Genomic DNA, 14,205 nt, shown 5'->3' with positions numbered 1-14,205 from the left:
GTCAGGGATTTTGTGTTCCTAAAGGTCTCCCCTTCCAAAGGCATTGTAAGATTTGGGAAGGAAGGAAAGTTAAGCCCAAGATTTATTGGACCTTTTGAGGTCTTTGAGAGGGTTGGTTCTGTTGCTTATAGGATTGCCTTGCCACCATCGTTGTGCCATATCCATAATATATTTCATGTTTCAATGATCTGAAAGTATATACCTAATCCCTCTCATATCATTAAGTATGAGCCCATGGAGATAAAAAAGACTTATCTTATGTGGAAGAGCCCACTCAGATTGTTGATAAGAAGGAAAAAATCCTAAGGAATCGAGTTATCCCTCTAGTTAAAGTAATATGGAGATATCATTCTGAAGAGAAAACAACCTGGGAGCTAGAGGAGGAAATTAAGAAAGTTTATCCTCACCTTTTCATCAATGGAGGTATGATAAATTTAGAGAACTAAAATTTTCTTTTAGGGGGAGAGAGTGTAACATCTCTCGTTTCTAAATTTTCGTATAAGTTTCTAATTGTAATATAAGTATCCATTTTAAATTTTATAGACGATCCTAAATATAATTCTGGGGACCTGTTTGAAACAGAAAAAAAAAATTCTGATGACCTATTTGTAAACCCTGAGGACCTAATCATAAATATAATAATACAAGGACTAAATTACAAAATATATAAAATAACAAATCCCACCGCCTAAGCCTCTTTGCCTTCGTTCTTAAGGAAACTGAGAAGGCAGCTTGCGTGGAGAAGATAAGAAGAGAGAAAGAAGAAGAAAGGAGAAATTTGGGGCTTTGGGTTTTTTTTTTGCTCAAATCTTCTCATTTGGGGTCAAAATTCTCAAAAGCAAATGTTCTAACCCCATCCTACAAAAATATTAGTCTCTGTTCTCAAATTAATTCTAAATAATCTAAAAGATTTCTGCTTAGAACCTAATATTTCTCTTGTTAGATACAAAATCATGGATCTAGAATTTTTTAGTAAACTGACCCCTATATATTGTTTCAGCCATAACTTTTAGCACCAAATGTGGATTTAGGCAGGACCTAATTCATTTGAAATTAGACTCTTATATCTTTCTTTGACACTAATGTTAAAAATTTTGGACACTGAATACTTACCCAAATTTCTGTTTCAAATAAGCCAATGGATGATGCAAAATAAGAATTGTAATTTCTGAACTTTCGATACTAAAATACCCATAAGTCCCTGTTGGAAATTCTGATTTATGCAAAACTTACTTCATTTGAAACTAGACTTATATATCATTTTTTTAATATATAGATTGAAAAATTTAGAATCCAAATGCCTATCTAATTATCTATTGAATCTGACCCTATTAATTATGCAAAATAGTGACTTTATTTTTTGACCTTTGGTTACTAAATCAATTGTAACTTTTTGTTGGAAACTTTGATTCATACAAAATTATTTCATCTGTAAATAGATTGAAATATATTTCTATAATACCTTTCTTAAGTGTATTGGAATATAATTGATAGTCTCAAGTATTTGTTCAATGTGCCTCTCAAATTCTGTCAGAAATCGAGCTTTGGTCGATTTCGTATATTTTGTTTTCATTCGTTTGGAAATAGATTTCATTTAGCTTCCTTCATTCAATTGAGCTTTATATTACTACTTTGAATTCTTGTTTTGCACTTATCCTTAAATTATTTATATTCTTGAAACCTATTGTGTAAAGTTTTTGCTATATCATATTGACTCATATAGGCACATGTATATCTTATTGTTCCACATTTGCATTCGATATGTGCCTATTCTAGTTTCATTCCTTTAGACATTGAATTCATCTAATCTTCTTATTTGAATTGAGCTATATGTGATTGCTTGGAATCCTTGTATGCTCTTGCTTTCATTTCCTTTCAACTCTGAATACATTTATGAAAGATTATGCTTGTATCGTATTGTCTCGTAAAGGTATATGTACGTTTTTTTGTTCCACATATACTTCCGATATGTGCAAATTTTATTATTTATACTGTCCTTTTATACTCTGGTGTTTATGGGATAATGTGAATCTTTGCTAAAAATGGTAAAGGGAGTTATGCATAGAGCCTACGATGCTCTGTTGGCCCTCTCTAACTTCACCTAGACGTGGGTGGATAGAGCTCCCAAACATGGGAGACTTCTATCTGGTGGTCATTCAGAAATAGATGAATCACATTCTGTCTGTGGTCTCATTACATCTTCGATATATTTGATATGATATCCAGAGCTTTGGTTATATATTTCTGTCTGTGCTTTGGATAAGAAAGATATGAATGCAACGTCAAATACGACATTTCAGCTTCTGGTTTGTATCGTTCTTTGATATGTTTCGAAATGTTCATACGCCATTGATATGCTTTAAAATATTTCACATGCTATTGATATGCTCCAATTACTCTATACTTCATCTGTTATGAACCAAATATGTTTGTTTGAAATGACATTAGTAATTCTGCACCTAATGAGATTACATCTGTGAATTCTTATATTCTGCTTTGCATTTTGAAACCTTATTTATTTGGAAACTATTCTCGTTTGCCATGGAAATGTTAGTCACTTGCTCAGCTTTATATACTCACTCTTTGCAGTATAAATTTTTTAGGATAACTTATAATTTGCTTAAATGTTAAAATTGGGCTGAGGTAGTAGAAAGCTAGAAGATTTTGAGCAGATCTTTATTAGTATATATGTTTTTGTTGTATAAGCATACTCTGCATCTAATGAAATGTTGACGGTGAATCTAAACTTGTAGGTTTTGTATAAGTTTTTAAAGGACCTCTCATGGTTAGGGTTCTGGTATGTTAAGTTTAATTCGTGTAATGATATGAACTTATGGTAAACGTTGGTTTTGGTGATTGTATAGACTCTCACACTTGTGAATTTATGTTGTGGTTATTATTTTGGTGAGTTGGGTTCCGATTTTATAAATCATCGAGCGATATGTTGTATGATTATAAACTGCATAGGTTTTTTATTGGATCATTAGATGTTTGAATGTTTTTAGTATCCTCAAATGTTAGTTTGGATCCTGGATTTGTATGTGATGAAAATTTTAATATTATCGATATTTTTGAGGGGCGTGACACGTCAAAAGTTCGTTGGAAGATCGCCGGAAGCTAGTCGGAAGAATAGACACAAGGACTTGTTCAGCTTAACAAATATCTTAGGATTTCATAGTTAGCACGTAATTGGGATTGGATTTGGGCCAACCCAATTAGGGGCCAGCTAGGCCCATGTAAGAACTGTGTTGGGCCCAATAAGAGGCCCAAACAGTGCCCCAAGAAGTCTCATCGTCGTGGCACAATCTTCGAGATTGTGTCAGGCGGTGGTACCGCTAGTCTAGGCGGTTGTACCGCCCCTAGCAAGATGCCAGGCAGTGGTACCGCCAGTCTGGGTGATGGTACCACCTAGCACTACCCCCCAAGCAGTGGTACTGCCAGATCTGGGCGGTGGTACCACCTAGGGCAGTGTTAGTGTCAGACTGACATTGGGCGGTGGTAACGCCCAGCGTAGGCAGTAGTACCGCCCGTGCCCGGGGAACCCGGGATGGGAAAGTTTTAGGCTCCAAGTTTGAATCAATTTGAAGCCTATAAATACCCCTCTCATCCCTAGTTAAAGCACACAAGAGAAAGAGATTAAAAGAGAGAAAACGCTATTGTGATCATAAGTGAATTCCCTCCCCTAGGTCTAATGTTAGATTTCTGTTTAGAGAGGAGAAGTGCTCGTAAGGGTTATCTCCTAAATCCGGTAAAAGGAGAAGAGGGGTATAAAAGGTGATTGGCCTTCGCCTATTGAAGGAAGGCTTCTAGTGGACGTCGGTGACCTCGTCAAAGGAGGAAGCCAAAAGTGGATGTAGGTCAAGATTGACCGAACTACTCTAAAAATTTGGTTTGCTTTTCTATCGTTGCTACTACCTTACTATAAACCTCTTTAAGTGCTTACTGCCTTCAATTCATAAACGAATGCTTTTAAGTTATATTTTCGAGATCGGTTTTCAATGTAAACAGTTTTATCACAATGAAGATTTTTGAAGACGTAATTTTTATCACTGCACTAATTCACCCCTCCCCTTTTAGTGCTTTTGATCCTAATAATTGGTATCTGAGCCGTGGTTTTCTAATTTGGTTTAACACCCAAATAGAAATGGCTCTTTTCGGCTTTCAAGTGGGTCACTCTCTCATTCGTCATCTCTTTTTCAATGGGACGGACTACACTTGTTAGAAAACTCGAATGAGAGTTTTCTTGCTTTCATTAAATTTTGATTTATGACACATAGTCGAAAACGGATTTGAAATGTCTTCTCTTCCAATGAACAATTGGAATGATTCGAAGAAGAAGACGTTTTCTCTAAATGCAAAGGCTATGAATGTTAGGATCGGAGCAGCACTAAGAGGGGGGGTGAATTAGTGCAGCGGATTAAAACTTCGGTTTTGGAAAAGTCTTTCGTACGATAAAAAACAAACTCGAAAGTGCTTAACTTGAAAGCATGTTCGTAAAGGTGTGCAGCAAAAGTAATGAGGAAGTAAAGCACGTATGAAGGTTTGCAGTAAGGTAAATAGCAATAAGTAAATGCAAACCAGAGAACATACCAATTTAAAGTGCTTCGGTCAAAATGACCTACATCCACTTGCGAAGCCTTCTTCGAAGAGGCTCCCAACTTCCACTAGCAAATCACTTTGAAGGGGAAGGACAAATACCCCTCTTACAACCTTTTACAAGTGGTTCACACTCTTACAAATTTTCAAAGAGAAAGAGGGAGGTGAACACACAAGCTATTGAAAATAAAAACTTGCTAAAGGCTTTGCTAAGACTTTTATCTCAATCTCTTGCTTCTCAAAGGTTGTAATCTCAGCTGAGAATTGAGGGGTATTTATAGGCCCCAAGAGGATTCAAATTTGGGCTCCAAATTTTGAATTCTCTTGGGTTCCTGAGGCTGGCGGTGCCATCGCCTGTCGGTGGCGGTGCCACCGCCTATCACCGCCCAACCTCTCGGGTTCTGGGCGGTGCCACCGCTCAGTCCAGCGGTGCCACCGCTCAGTTCTCGGGTTCTGGGTGGTGCCACCGCCTAATCTGGCAGTGCCACCACCTACACTATTTCAGCTCACTAGTTGGGCTTCAAACTTGGCCCAAACTAGTCCGAACTCGGGCCCAATTGGCCCGTACTTGGGTTATAGGATTAACACTTAATCCTAACCCTAATTAACGTGCTAACTACGAATTTAAAGATATTTTCTAAGCTATTACAAAGTCCATAAGTCAAGACTTTTTCCGGCGAGCTTCCGGCGAACTTCCGACGGTCTTTCGACGAACTCTCGGAAACCATTCTGCGGACTCCCGGCAAGCTCCTAGACTTCACGATTTGATCTTGACAAGTTCCAATGAGCTTCTTCGGCAAGCTCCGATCTTTCTCGGTGAGCTCCGCGAACTTCCAACGAACCTTCTGGCGAGCTTCCGAAAAACCCTTCGGCAAGCTCCCTACTCATTCTCGGCTAGTTCCGGCAGCATTCCCGACGAACCTTCGGACTTCCGTCGAACTCTCGAACTCGCAACAAATCCTTCGCGCTTGACTCTGATACTTTGTTTCTCTTTATGTCTTCATCATTATCGTAGTTAATCCTGCACACACAAGCCAAAACTCTATTCCGATCTAGACAATTATTACAACGTAAATTGACATTCTGTTGCCCGGCACATCATTGGTTAGCGCTTCGTCTGATTCTTCAACGCATCGTCCTCTCTTGCAGCTTGTTGCCCAATCGGCGGTTGACCTCCGCAACCCCGATATCCTTGGCATAAATCCGCTCTTGGCTCGATGCCCGACGTCCGAAGTCTTCTGCCATCCAATATCCTAACGTGATCTCCTCCGACGCAACGTCAATTCCTCCTGCGTTAATTGTCTAATCCTGATCGAGTAGACCTGCATCACTCAAAATGCAGTTAAACATATAAACACAATCAATTAGTTTCATCATCAAAATCCAAGATTCAACAATCTCCCCCTTTTTGATGATAACAACTAATTGATGACTAACGGAGTTAACATTAACTCACCGGAGTTTAACCAAACTCCCCCTATCAATATGCCATTGATAGAACACTTGGATTCAAGAATCCAAGTAACATGTCATCATAAACTTATGCATAACATGTCATGTCATCATACTTCTCCCCCTTTGTCATCAACAAAAAGGAGAAGTTCCTGCTCTTATGTGTTTAGAGATAAAAAGATCCATACATTACATGAAAAATATAGTATCAAATTCTATCATCATGCAATCTAGCAATTAAAGATGTGTAAGTTTAGCATGTTTGCTTTTCTTGAGATAACAACTAATTGCTTCTCTTTAGACTACATGCTAGCAATTTTCATGATATGCAAGTTTCAAGCTAGCAAATTTTCATGATATGCAAGTTTCAAGCTAGCAAATTTTTGCTTCCTTTGCAATGTTTGAGCTAGCAATTTTGCTTCCGTAACAAGTTAGCATATTTTGTATTTTGAGATAGGCAAGATAGTGATGTTCAAGAAGACAACTTTTGCTTCTTGAAATAAGCAAGTTAGTAATCTTTGTTACTTAAGATAGGCAAGCTAGCAATCAAGTTTTTGCATCTTCTTGACTTGTGCAAGCTAGCTATCTCCCCCTTTGTCATTGTCAAAAAGAAGGGAAGACCCTTTACATCAATTATGACAAAGGTAAGTATCAATCTTATTTGTGCATCATCATATTTTCAAATTAGAATATGCATTTTTTCAAAAACCTTATATTCATTCATGCACGATATTGAATAAATCGATCAACATTATGAGGATATCATACATGATACTAAAATTTTTAACTATTTGTCAACATTTTGATCATGATACCAAACATTCATCATTTAGAGTATTCATGATATAAAACATTAAATCAATATTTATAATACATCATTTTAGCAACAACTCATAGTATTTTAAATCATGATTTACATCATATATAATACATCACATCATAATTAGAAAGCACAAGTATTGCATACATCATTGCAAATCATAAATGTTTCATATCATGATGGTATCAATTTGTCAAATTATATCCTACCATGCATGATCAAAACTTCTCCCCATTTGTATTTCATGCATAATTTCACTTCATCACATTAGGAGTATCAAGAGGAATTAATTGGGTGATAAGATAAATATTTCACGAATACATGGAATTGTATAAAAAATCATATCATAAGTGTTTCATACATTCATATCATCATATGAAGGAATACAAACAAAAATTAGTGATGAGATATTACTTCATGAATACAATAAAATTCATATAGCATATCATGGTTTATTAGAATTAGTCTTCCTTTTGGTGAATAGCAAAAAGAATAGTAGGAGAGCAAGATCTCAATTCATGCACATCAAATATTCAATCATCAAAATCATGATTCATCTAGAAAATTCTCCTCTTTAAATATTCAAAGAGAGAATCATGATGAACATTCTTGGTTTACATAAAGTTTCAAAACATAATTATCAAGATCATGAATACTAAAAAACTAGGAAACATTTCGACAAATCTCCTTTTAAATAGAAAACAATCTTGATTCATAAAGGATTTCATGTTATAAATTTCAAGAGATCAAGATCGTGATTTCGATAAAAATTTATTCAAATTTAAATCATCAAAATCATTATCAAAATCCAAGAGATTCACAAAGATGATACAAATGGATTCATCAAAATCAATAAGATTGAGCAAAATAATTTTCAAGAATGTTTCCCTCTTTTCGATTGTTTCAAAACATATGATTTTGTTTCATTTATACCAAATAAAAACATGTATCATGTTTAAAACCGAAAGAGTAAGATTTATTATAACAAAGATCAATAAGGTACTTTCATTATGGTAAAAATCAATAATCCATAAATCGTAAGATTCATCATGCATAATTTCAAGATTTATCAAGCATGATCAATATGCATGACACTAAAACATGGTTTCAAAATGTTAATATTTTTATTACACAATTTCATCATTAAGAATCATTATATATAATTTTTCAATGTCATGCATAAAATCATCAAATCATAGTATTAAAATATTAATATTTTCATTACAACTTTATGCATCATTAAGTATACAATTGTCAAGCATGACACTTCACTATTTCATATAAGTATGCCTATTTCATTTATGTCAAATCAAAATATACATCATTTTTTAAAGTCACTTTTATGTCAAATCAAAAAATGCATCATTAAGCATGATCATTATGCATTACTTCAAAAAATAAATTTATTAGGCATGATATCATATTTCATAAGGCATTTTTAATCAAAATCATTTTGTTTATCATAAACATACAAATTTCATGATTATTTTCAAAATTACTAGAATGATAAGCATGATTTCTATTTTTTTTTTTTTTCATGTAATTAATCCTAAACTAAATTAAAAATAACTCATGAAAAGTATTATGTAATTTCAAAATAATTCAAGAGAGTTAAGTTACTTACGTTGTAGTCAAAGCTCGTCAAAGCCCAATTCGCCGTTTCACCTTTGGAAGTTTTTGATTCATCCTTGGTTGCCTTTCTCTTCTTTGGCCTCTTCCTCCATTCAAGTTCATTGTTTATTTTAGATTTTTGTTTAATAAACTTATTAAGATTTAGTGTTCGAAGTTCAAGTTCATCATTGTCCTCATCACTTGAGTCATTGCTCAAGTGGTATTCATTTGTCCGAAGTTCCAAATTCTTCCTGTACTTTGGAAGGTGATTTTGTTCATCATGTTCATCATGTGCATTGTGCACCATTTCATATGTCATCAACGAACCAACGAAATTCCAACGAACCTTCCGGCGAGCTTCCGAAAAACCCTTCGGCAAGCTCCCTACTCATTCTCGGCTAGTTCCGACAGCATTCCCGACGAACCTTCGGACTTCCGTCGAACTCTCGAACTCGCAACAAATCCTTCGCACTTGACTCCGACACTTTGTTTTGCTTTGACATTCTGTTGCCCGACACGTCATTGGTTAGCGCTTCGTTCGATTCTTCAGCGCATCGTCCTCTCTTGCGGCTTGTTGCCCAATCGGAGGTTGACCTCCGCAACCCCGATATCCTTGGCACAAATCCGCTCTTGGCCCGATGCCTGACGTCCGAAGTCTTCTGCCATCCAATATCCTAACGTGATCTCCTCCAGCGCAACGTCAATTCCTCCTGCGTTAACTGTCTAATCCTGATCGAGTAGACCTACATCACTCAAAATGCAGTTAAATATATAAACACAATCAATTAGTTTCATCATCAAAATCCAAGATTCAACAATGAATGCCTTATTTTGCGCCATAGATAGAAATGAGTTTAATCATGTTTCTATTTGCGAAACGGCTTTCGATATTTGGCACACTCTTGAAATCACATATGAAGGAACTAGCAAAGTTAAAGATTCAAAAATTAATTTTTTAATACATGATTTCGAGCTTTTTCGAATGAAGCCGAGCGAAACCATTATTGACATGTACACCTATTTTACGGATATCGTCAATGGTTTAAAAGCTCTTGGCAAATGTTTTTCGGATTTTGAACTTGTAAACAAATTTTTGCATTCTCTTAAAAAGATTTGGGATTCAAAAGTAACGGCTTTACAAGAATCAAAAGATTTGAACCATTTCCCCCTCAAAGAACTTATCAGGTCATTGATGACCTATGAAATGACGTGCAATGCATGTAAAGAACTTGAGAACCACCTTCCAAAGGACATAAAAGATTTCGGACTAAGAACAATCGAAGATCACTCGAGCATAAGCTCAAGTGATGGTTGTTAATTCTCATATTTTGATGATGAAACCACTTGATATGTGTTTATGTTTTAATATGCGTTTTGAGTGATGTAGGATGCTTCGATCAGGATGAGATAATTAAAGCAAGAAAATTCATGTTAGGCCGGAGGAACATGTCAGAAGATTGGACGTCGGGCCGGTGAATCGGTCGACATATCGATAGAAGGCTTCGGGCCATGGACTCGAGCATCGGGCCAAGAAGAGCGGGTATTATGCCAAGGATATCAGAGTTGCAGAGTCAACTGGTCGATTGGGCAATAGGCCGTAGGAGAGGACGGTGCGCCAAAGAATCGGATGAAGTGTCGAGGGACCAATGACATGCCGGACAACTTGGTTAATTGCTTAGGATTAATTGTCTCGATCGAAGTTTTGTTTTACATGTGCAGGATTAACTATGATGGAAGTAAGACATGCAGCAGAAGTTGCGCCGGAGTTAAGACCATGATCACGTTAGGGGTTCGAGAGTTCGACGGAAGTCCAGACGGTCGTTGGAGATTCTGCGAGAACAAATTCGAGAAGTCCAGGAGCTTTCCAAAGAAGCTCATCGAAACTCGCCAAGTGAATCGTCGCAAGTCCAGGAGTTTGCCGGAAGTCCACGGAGCATCATCGAAGGTTCGTCGAATGTTCGCCGGAAGTTCGCCGGAAGCTCACCGGAAGAAGCGATTGACGCACCGGAGCAAGTTGTAGTAAATGTCTTAAAAAAATATCGTAGTTAGCATGTAGATTAAGTTAGGAATGAGAGGTGATCCCATTAACTTAATCTAGGGGCAATTGGGCCCTTGATAGACCTAAATTGGGCCGAATGGATCAACCCATTCGGACCAGAATTCTTGCTAAGCGGTGGCACCGCTAGGGTCGGCGGTGGCATCGCCTAGGAGTTGGTCTCCCAGGAAAGCGGGGCAGTGCAACCGCCTAGGTCAGGCGGTGGCACCGCTTGGGCTCAGTCTCCGAGCGAGACTGGGCGGTGCAACCGCCCCTGTCAAGTGGTGGCACTGCTAGAGCTCGGTCTCCGAGCTCTGTCAGGCGGTTATACTGCCCCAGTCAGGAGGTAGTACCGCCAAGACCCCGAAAATTCGGGAAAAGATATTTTTGAGCTCCAAATTCATACCAATTTGGAGCCTATATATACCCCACCCTTTCTTGCATGAAAGGGTGCCGAAAATCCAATCTTACTATGTGATTTTTAGAGCTCAAAAGTGTTGTAAAGGCTAGAAGTTCTCCTCCCTCTTTTCTTCCATGTTTTGATCTTTCAAGAGAGGAGAGAAAAGTTTGTAAGGGTTGTCTCCTAAGCCCTTCAAAAGGAGTGAAACTGTAAAAGGGTGGTTGGACTTCGCCTATTGAAGGAAGGCCTCTAGTGGACGTCGGTGACCTCATTGGAGGAGGAAGTCAAAAGTGGATGTAGGTCAAGATTGACCGAACCACTCTAAATCTCGGTTTGCATTTACTTTATGTTCTCTCTCTTAACCACAAACTGCCTCCATAGCGTTACATTACCTGCACTGCACCTAATCTAAGTTAAAGCAACTTCCGAATCAGCTTTCATACCGAAATCGCTTTTATCGTACGAATGTCGTATTTCGGTTTGCAATTACATTATGTTCTCTATCTTAACTTCAAACTGCCTCTATATCTTTACGTTAATTGCATCTCACTTGATCACAAGTTAAAGTGATTTTCGAATCGGCTTTCTTACCGAAATCATTTTTATCGTACGAACGTCATTTTAAATCGTCGAAAGTTTTCCGCTGCACTAATTCAACCCCCCCTCTTAATGCTCTTGATCCTAACAATTGGTATCAGAGCCTGGTATTTCTCATTTCGGATTTACACCCGAGAGAAATGGCTCCTCATGGCTTTCAAGATGGCTTTTCAATTGTTTGTCCACCGTTGTTTAACAGATTGGACTACACTTATTGGAAAACTCGAATGAGAGTTTTCTTGATTTCTATGAATTTGGATTTATGGAATATTGTTGAAAACAGATTTCAACTTCCTTCTAAACCGATGAATGAATGGTTGGATTTAAAGAAGAAGTATTTTTCTTTAAACACAAAGGCTATGAATGCCTTATTTTGTGCTTTGGACAAAAATGAGTTCGATCGGATTTCTACGTGCAAAACGGCTTTTGATATTTGGAAAATACTTGAAATCACACACGAGGGAACTAGTAGAGTCAAAGACTCGAAAGTTAACATTTTATTGTATGATTTTGAGCTTTTTCGAATGCAACCAAACGAGACTATAGGCGACATGTACACCCGTTTCACGGATGTCGTCAATAATCTAAGAGTTCTTAGTAAATCTTTTTCGAATTTTGATATCGTAAGCAAGATCTTAAGATCCCTTCCAAAAAGGTGGGATCCTAAAATAACCGCAATACAAGAGATAAAAAATTTAAATGATTTTCCATTAGAAGAATTAATCGGATCATTAATGACCTATGAAATGATACTTTTGGAACATTTTGAACCCTATGAGCACTTGAACCACCTTCCAAAGAGTAGGAAGGATTTGAAACTCTGAACAAATGAATACCACTTGAGCGATGACTCAAGTGATGAGGACAATGATGAACTTGAACTTCGAACACTAAATCTTAATAAGTTTATTAAATAAAATTCTAAAATAAACAATGAACTTGAACGGAGGAAGAGGCTAAAGTAGAGGAAGGCAACCAAGGAGGAATCAAGAACTTCCAAAGGTGAAATGACGAATTGGGCTTTGACGGGCTTCGACTACAAGGTAAGTAACTCAACTCTCTTGAATTATTTTGAAATCACTTGGAAGTTTTTCATGAGTGCTTAATTTAGATAGTAGGAATAGGAAATAAAAAATTATTTTTTAAAAATTATATCATGTTTTTCATTTTAGCATCATTGAAAAATTAAAAATTTGATCATGAAAAGTATATTGCTAAGGTTTCATGCATGTTATGTTTTAAAATGTTGAATAATGTATGTAACATCAGGGATGATAATTATATGATATGTGATAATGCTTATGATTAATCCATGCATGTGTATCTTGATGATTTTATGTCATGCATGAGTTTTTGAAGTAAATGTTGATTTGAAACTCTCATTTTAGATTAACATGTTTTTGGTCTAATCATTTTTATGACGAATTAAGTTGACATTCTCATGACATATTGATGACATAGTGCATGTACATCCATGTATGAATTTCTTGATGGTCTTTTGATGATAGATGTGATATCATGATGTGTTTGGTCTTGCCAGCTTCATGACAAAACTTATGTTTCGATTTTAAATGATGATACATGTTTTCACAAAAGACTTGAATACCCTCATATGAAATCAATTGTATGAAATGGAAATGAATTTTCTATCCTATTTAGATTAATGAATTTATTTTACCAATCTTGTGAATCTCATGAAAATAAACATGATGAATATTTTGAAAATAAATGAGTGTATCATGCATTTGGTCTTAATGATTTCTCTTTAACATACTTTTTGAAATCATACTTGATGATGAATATCAAGATATTAAAAGGAAGTTATCATGGAATCATGCTTGATGATTTGTTTTTTACCTTTCCGTCTTAAATGTTGACACTTGTTTTATTAAAGGTAAAGGCATACTTATAAGAAGCAAATCATATGAATAGAAATTTATAGAAACAAAATGCAATCCTCTATCTTATCATCTTTTTAATAAATCTATGCTTATCATGTATGAATTTATTGAATGTGACTTTGAGGATGATTTCGGTTTTCACAAATGCTTGATTCATACTTATGACATGAGACACATTTTAAATATGAATCATGTTCAATGCTTCAATCATGTTATATCTCCCTTAATTCATTTTGTTCTCCTAGATTTATTTACCAAAGAGGAGAATCTTCCGAATGAATGAAATGATACAAATGAATCACTTATCGATATATCTTTTTGAAATATCTTTTTAATGTGATGTTGATAATTTGAGATGTCTGTTGGAATTCATGGCATGAGATAATTGAATCCTTGACTTGAACTTTTTAATGTGATGTTGATAATTTAAAATCTTGCTTGATGAGTTATTTTATAAGATTTTGCCTTTACGTCTTGAACTTTCATATTTATCTTGATTTGGCATATAAAGACTAAGGCATGCTTACATGAAAAAGAATCACTTAAAAAATGCTTTTCCTATCGGATCGAGATTAATGATTTCATGATATTTTGTGAATCTCGAAATTGATTTTGATGACTTGATTATGAGTTTCAAGTTAACAATTTGATTTGAATGAGTTTTATCTAAATCATAATCTTGATCTTGCAAAATTGGAATCATAAATAATATCTTTTGGTATTCATGAATTGATACTCACAATATGAAAGTATTGGTATTCATGACTTGAATTTGATTGAAATATTGCATGCT

Source organism: Musa acuminata, chromosome BXJ1-4, assembly GCF_036884655.1.
Source record: "Musa acuminata AAA Group cultivar baxijiao chromosome BXJ1-4, Cavendish_Baxijiao_AAA, whole genome shotgun sequence".
Classification (NCBI taxonomy): domain Eukaryota; kingdom Viridiplantae; phylum Streptophyta; class Magnoliopsida; order Zingiberales; family Musaceae; genus Musa; species Musa acuminata.
The sequence above is the reverse complement of the archived record's forward strand: the minus strand, read 5'-3'. Positions refer to the sequence as shown.